The sequence below is a fragment of the Capsicum annuum genome, chromosome 7, assembly GCF_002878395.1.
Source record: "Capsicum annuum cultivar UCD-10X-F1 chromosome 7, UCD10Xv1.1, whole genome shotgun sequence".
NCBI classification, from domain to species: domain Eukaryota; kingdom Viridiplantae; phylum Streptophyta; class Magnoliopsida; order Solanales; family Solanaceae; genus Capsicum; species Capsicum annuum.
Genome location: NC_061117.1, coordinates 107,430,235 through 107,438,094, shown reverse-complemented (window position 1 = coordinate 107,438,094; position 7,860 = coordinate 107,430,235). Strand labels below are relative to the sequence as shown.

Genomic DNA, 7,860 nt, shown 5'->3' with positions numbered 1-7,860 from the left:
GCGATGGTGCAAAGTCTGAAAAGAATAGAGGCCTTTGATGGAGTTTTAGGGAACATTCTTATCTCTCTATTAGCTTTGATTATTCATTCAGTAGGGACACTGCAACCTTTTTAGTTGGGGGTGTTTCCTTATTTATTTCATTTGGGCTTGTATTATTGATATTACTGCACACTTTTCTTTTCTTGTGGACAATTCTTATTGTGATCCTTATTTGGGTTATAATATTCGGGCACTCTGATGGTGTTCACATTTGCATGGATTAACTATTTGGTTCTTAGTTGGCTATATCAGCCTAAATTTCATTAGATGATCTTTGCCTTCGTGATTGGGTTACCAACGATAGGTGCAGGGGAAGTCTGAGTACCCATGGTATCACGGCCTTAGAATGCAAGAGAAGTCTAAGTACCTGTAGCATTGCTAATTTGAGGTTGCATTAAGATAGATTGGTGAAGTCTGAGTAACCATATGGTGGTTCACCCATACTATGAACTTCAATGTGAGATAATAAATTGGATGGTTTCTATGATTAACAAATCATATGTGGTGCATGTGCAAAAGAAAACAACCCCCTCCGTCCAAAAGTTTTGAAATATTCAAAGGCATGGGCATGAGCAACTTTGTGATGAAATTTTTCTCTCTTCCTATGAATTTGAAAGTTGACTTTGGAAAAGCATGAATAATCCATCTTTTTCTCAAATAGGTAGAGCAATTGAATCCCCTTGACGACATTCACATGCCATGTGTGTGAGTTTAATTGTCTCTATCTCATGTGTACTTGTACTATCTAGAACTTGCCCCCTTAGTCTTTCAAAGCTAGTTTTTGACTGTGATTGGTTAGTAAAATGATCATAGTCCATCTTGTGATTTTGGAAGTCCACATTTGCCTAAAGATTCTACCAATACATAAGAGTTATCCTTAGTCACCCTCTTCGAGCCTTTGGACCTTTCTTTGGCAAACACATTGCAAGCCGTGACCTGTCTATTCATCCGCTCTTAAACCCTATCCTCCTTGAACTTAAGAATTCAAATTGATGCTAAAATCCTAAGTTGGGGTAGTGGAAAGAGAAAGAAGTATAATTGGGCCACGAAGTCTTAAGAAGGTCCCTACAGTCTCGAGAAAGTAAAGCTTTTTGGATTTGAATAAAGAAATGATCCCATAAAGGAAAGAAATGCTTTATCTATGTGCAAATTAAAAAAAAAGCTTCCCAGGGGAAGATCTGTAAAAGCACTTAGACAAATCCCAAACCATATTTAAGCAAAACCCTTTTTTTCTTTGGGTATTGCTTACCTCATAACTATTTTAGGATTTGAAAGAAGGAAACCCTAATTGGGAAAGTGTGCAACTACTCTTGGAGGCTTAATTTCTTAGTGATTTTATGAAGAATAAATGTTTTCAATAATTCTCATGGTATATTTCTCTTTACTTTCTTCATGAGGAGCTAAGTAATTTAGTCTTGGGATTATGTTAAACTTAAGAGTAATTATGTGTGGGCGTTGTTGTATTTGCATGTTTGTTAGTTGTTGAATATGGATTCCACTATTACTTGAGCTTATTAGTTGGAATTTGATTGGTGAAAACCCCAAATCTCCTAATGGGTTTGATAGGTGAAAACCCCAAACTCTACAAACCTTTGTCGTCCTTGGAAGAGGGACTAAGGTGAACTTGAGGTAACCTATAACATCCTTGAAAGAGGGTTATAGCGGGACAAAGTGATGGTGGGCAATTAAGTCCATGGTTTACTACCTTTTGCAATATTAGAAATAAGTGTGATTGGAGTGTAAGACATGTCAAGAGCATCATCCTATAAATAGGGATGCTTGATTGAGGTTTTAGGTGATTACGAATTGTACATTTGTTAGGTTCTCAAAAGAGCCAATGGGTGAAATTGTTGTGGTTTTATTGAAAGATTGGCTACAACAACTTTTGACCTAGCCCATCCTTAAAACAACAACTAAGTTTCATGCCAAACCATCATTAACCCACACACTTTACCTTTAAATTGACATAATCCCAAGACCCTCTGTATTCTTAATCTTAAACAAAAGTGTTATATCCGCACTTTGTTAGTTGACAAAATATCTCCAAATCAAAATCTCCCTCCCCATTTTATTTTACATGTATTGTTTATTATCATTCGGGTAAACTCGTAGTAACTAAGACACCCATAAGATTTGAAGCCTATAATTCCCTCCTTGTGGATTCAACCCCAGCTCTAGTTGGGTTGTTTGACAACAACCGCCTAACCCCTCAATCATAGGAGTGAGTTGAGTGTTATCACCTCCCATCCAATGCCTAGTTTATCATCACAGTACAACGTTTTTCAAATTTCATAGTGGATCCTTGAGGTACCCTTCATTTACTTTTTCGTCCATCATATCAATGACGGACACTACTTATAGTTCCATGGGTTGGTTTTTGGTCTTACATACTTGAAAAGACTCTTCATCATTTTGGACCCAAAATTTCATTTATCCTAACTCCATATCAATAATAGCTCTTTCGGTTGCAAGGAAAGGTTGACCAAGGATAATAGGTACTTCTTGGTCGATTTCACAATCAGGCACAATGAAATCTTCCGGAAGAATGAAACCATCCACCTCCACCAAAACATCAAAAAAAAGCTCCAACCGGTCTCTTGATAGATCTGTATGCCATCAAACGACTTATTATTGTTGGAGTAGGAGTTCCCGAACCAAGTCTTCAATAGATTTCATAGTGCTTAAGATTGATGTTTGCACCAAGGTCATACAAGGCTTTCTCAAATTTGTGTGTCCCTATGGTGCAAGGGATTGTAAAGGCCCCGGGGTCCTCTTTCTTTTCTGCTATAGCACTAGTCATGACAGCACTACACCCATGGGTAGCTTCAATGGATTCACCATCAACAAGATATTTCTTTGAAATCAACTTCTTTATAAGCTTAGCATATCCTAAAATCTCTTGAATGTCCTCTAGCAATGGGATATTAATTGAAAGATTGCTAAGCTTAGAAAAGAACGTCTTGAATTTGGAATTGTCCTCCTTCTTTTTGAGTCATTGAGGGAATAGAGGAAGAACCTTCATGGTAGGAAATGTATTACTTTGTGGTTCATCATTCTTAACTACCTTAGACTCTTCCTCTTCATCAACCATTTCTTTAACTATTGTTTGTTCTTTTTCATTCCCTTCTTGAGACTTTGGAGCCTCCTCATTTAAATCAACCACAAGATTCTTCTTCATATTTGTTTGTTCAACATTGGTCTCTTTTCCAACTTTACCCACATGATCATCAAGGGTCTTACCACTCCTAGTGGTGATTGCCAATACTTGGGCATCATTCTTTCGGTTCACAACAGTATCACTAGGAAGGCCTCCTTTTTGTCTAGCATTAAGTTGAGTGGATATTTTACCAATTTGCATCTCCAATTGTTTGATTAAAGCGGAGTTTGATACAATCGTTTGTTGATTTGTGAAAAGGTGTTTTTCAATTCTCGAACTATCTTATCAGTTCCTCCACTCTCATTATGATTCTTGTTAGCATATCCTCAGTCTTGAATTTTTTTGAGATTAAATGAATTGGCTTCCTTGTCGTTTACTCAGTCATGGGGGTCACATATCTATCATACTTCCTTTCTTTGTCCCTCCAACCACAATCTCTATCCCTATCACTTCATTCCCGTTATCTTTCACGATCGGTTTAGCCTTGGTTCCCACCTTGCCTTTGATAGTTTGTGAGGGAACCCACCAGATAGTTAGCCAAATATCTTATTTCTTCATCAAGACTCTTGGACTCTTCTTCATCATATCCCTTAGATTCCATGACATTTATCATTTATGTGGGTGCACCCATCATATGCTTTGTAAGTAGCTACAATTGTGTCATCATTTTTGCCATGTTTTCCTCCCACCATTCATTTTTCTTCCTTTGCTCATTATTAAAATCGGAGGTGGTAGGGGACCCTTTAGATAACTCAGTGTCTCGGGTATTCCACCCCCTATTTTTCTTTGTGACTTAATCAAGCAAGTTTGTAGCTATGCCATACGATAACTTCACCAGTGGACCCCCGACTGCATTATCTACCACGATTTTGTTTAGTTGATCCAAAACTCGGTAGAAGATTTGGAGAATCATCTTATCCAAGACCTTGTGGTTGGGACATTGCATAAGTTTTCCATTAAATCTCTCCCACACCTCATATAGAGGCTCTCTATTCAATTGACAAAAGTTTGTGATTTTATCACTCAATTACAACATTTTTTATGGTGGGAAGTACCGATCTAAGAAAGAAACAATAAGTTCATCCCATGATGTGATTGAACCAGTGGGAAGAGATTGTAGCCACAATACCACCTGACATGTTATAGAAAATGGAAAGAGACACAACCGTATGGACTCTTGTGAGATGTGAGCAATGTCGAGGGAGGCATACACTTCCACAAAATTCTTCAAGTGCAAATTTGGTTCTTCATAAGCTTGACCCCCAAAGAGACCTTTCATTTGAAGCATGTGCAACATAACACTCATGGCGTGGAATACCCCGTTCACTTGATTAGGTGGGATACGGATAGCACTCGCATGTCTAACATCACGGAGTTGCTCCTCATCATTAAAGGGCCCATCAAATGTCCTGACATTACTTGCATGATCACTCATTATGTCGTGGACACTATTGAAACCACCTAAAAAGAAACAAAAACAAAAATCAAAATAAATAACAACCACTACGAGTAAACCCAAAGCTACTATCAACACCGCACAAGCAAAGCTAAGTTTCACTCCTCGACAATATCGCCATTTTAATAAGGCTCAACTTACACCATGAATTATGGGCAAGGCGATTATTATCAAATATAATAACCTAACTCGAGTTGGGGTCGAACACTCGACGAGTGGAATTAATCTTCAAATTTTATGAGTGTTAATAACTACTAAAGATATACCCGTAATGTAAACAAAATGAAATACATAAATAAAATTTGGGGGGGGGGGTATGGTTTGGAAGGGTTGTTTTACCAAACTACTCAAACTACAAATTAAGGGAAATAAATGTGGATAAGATTTCAATATGAGACAAGTTTTGGGATTATGTCTTCCTAGTGTCAAATAATGCATGGGTTCATGATAAAAAAATGCAAATGCTAGTTAAAGACTATATGGGTAGGCTAGGTTAGGAGTTTTTATGCTTGTTTTTCAACCAAGCACCACAAATATCACCCATGGATCCTTTCGGATACCTCATGGGTGTGACAAACACATCCACCCAAAACCTAAATTGGGCATCCCTATTTCTAGGAAGATGCCCAAGACCTAGCAAATTCTCAATCTTCCCTTTTTTCTAAGATAATGAAAAGGGAATAAGCTTTATCCAACTATTGTTCACTAATACCTTGTCACCCATATCCCTCTTTCAAGGATGATATAGGATCCATAAGCATACTCTCATCCCTCTTTCAAGGATAATGTGAGATTTTGGGAATTTGGGCTTTTCACCCACAAATTCCCACTCAACAAGCAAGCATTAGTAAAACCCACCATCATTAACCAAGATTCTACACTTAATAATAAAAATCCACACATAATTGCACCCTATTTCAACATAATCAAAATATAAATGTTTGGCTACATATGAAGTTTAAGTAAAGAAATATACCAAAATAGTCGTTCAAAGCTTCCATTAAAGATGCAAGCAAGAGTATTCTTCAATCTAACTTCAATTATAACTAAACTCAATTGGAAAATAAAGCAAAATATTATTGCCCAAACTAGCAAGGTTTTACAAAGCAAAAACTTCAAATTCTAGTTGAAGATGTCCAAAATATGAAAGGGTTTTCGTCCTATAGAGAATGGAACCAACTGTGGGAAATAAAACATTTGCCCTGGGCTATATTTTTGCTCAATCGCGATCGGAGGAGCTTGATCGTGATCGCAACTCCCTCAATTATGGTGATCCTATCGCGATCGCCATCTTTCCTAATCTTGAATTTTAGCGATCGCGACCCTTAGATCGAGATTGCGGTAACTGAGGCTCAATTCCTGCACATGCTTTTTCCAGCTTTTGCACTAACGCTTCCCTTTTTGATCTCTTTTCAGCTCATTTCACTTCTTTTCTTCCCATCACCTATATACCTGCAAAACATGGGAATTAGTGTATTCAAATGATAAATTTATCTCATTAACACCTCTAAATCATAGTAGTGTGCATGAATTAGAGCATTAATGAGTGGTAAATTTACCACTCATCAACTGGCGTGATAGAAAGGCCACTATCTAGGTTAACAGATGAATAGAATAGTAGAACTCAAGATTAGAAATATCTCCTTGAAGTGACTGAGCATAAGTGTCACCGCACAAGGACATTCAGAAGTAGGGACCCCAGACTAAGTCTTTACCCTATAAGTAGGACGAGTTCCATCCACATTATCCTCAAGCGGGATAGAGGAGTCCCTATGAGCATCAGATCTTTGTGGAAGTATAATCTGAAATTAGATTAACCAAAAATTAGAGAGTTTTCAAGACCCAAGACTCTATAGCCCAAAAATAGAACACAAGAAAGGGAAACATTCCTAAATACCTTGTAGCTTCTCCCTTATAAGTATGGCGTGCTACACACCCATAAAAGAGACTCTACTAGACATGGCTTTGTGGACACCCAATGACACCAACCAGGGCCTGTCCATGACCGGTATCTCAAGTCCATTGAAGTCCAGAGACCACTCCCTTTGCCTTCCCAAATAGAATAAAATAAGCAAGCAACAGATAAATTTCGAACATATAGAAAGATAGAATAAATGGAAGCTGAAAGGACTCTAAGACTATTAAAAACAATACCCATCCCACAGTAATCCACAAAGCCTTTACAACAAAAATAAATATAATCTAAGTTGGGATATGCCCCCGATGATAGCCAAAGAAACCATCTGAATAGTCTATGACATAAGATAATAGCAAAACCATAAAAGGGATATTTTTTGGAGAATGGAATCTCACCATTTCAAGCTAACTATTGACACCCCAAAATCCTATCACTGCCCAAAAAAATAGAAGTATCTTCGGTGCCTGCATCACATAGGGATACACCATTCGGAGACAGTTAGCGGGTTGAGCGCTATCATGTAACTCAGGATAAGGATAAAGTAGTGCTAGTCAAAAAATCAACTTCAACTCAATGTACATATTCACATTCATTCATATATATATATATATATATATATATATATATATATATATATATATATATATATATATAAAGTAGATGTTAGGGTAGGGAACAAGGTTTTCCATGATAGTGAAACATTAGCCTGGAATATGTAGCTCAACTATCATAAATAACACCCACGGGCTATACGGGTTCCTCTCCCCTTGTCGAAAGGGCCTCAGTGTATATTAGCCGCATGAACTGGAGGTATCAAGGAAGACCAGGGAATTCCCTAACCCCACATTAATCCTAGATACAAATATATCAATACTATCAACTATGCACACGGTCATTAAGACCAACCCTCATGTCGGTAAACATGGGTTTCTAGTATCAGTCAATCTAGACTCACACCTTCCCGATTTAGCTACATAACCCCTATTAAGCCCAATTAAAACAAGTTTCACATAACCCATTCATTAACTAAGTAATTATAAATTAAGGCACACTACAATTATCGTCATACCCTTTAGCTTGCAAGCTTAAAATTTATGTCATTACAATTCCATCAACTTGGGGCAATGCCTCAACCCCTTTTTGTTCATTAAATCAAACTAGAGGAATGCCTCGACCTCCTTTAATAGATCAAATCTTAGGGAAATGTATTGGCCCCGTTTGTTAATTAAATTAAAACATAGACAACAAGGCCTTCAAAATCCATATTCATTATTTAATCATTTATGCATT

General features: G+C 37.4%; 1 non-coding gene across 1 annotated transcript; it reads left to right on the top strand.

The window, feature by feature from the left end:
* Nucleotides 1-4,122: 4,122 nt before the first annotated feature.
* LOC124886258 lies at nucleotides 4,123-4,226 on the top strand. The gene has a single exon (XR_007043344.1). It is a non-coding gene; the product is annotated as a small nucleolar RNA R71 (small nucleolar RNA).
* Nucleotides 4,227-7,860: the final 3,634 nt, after the last annotated feature.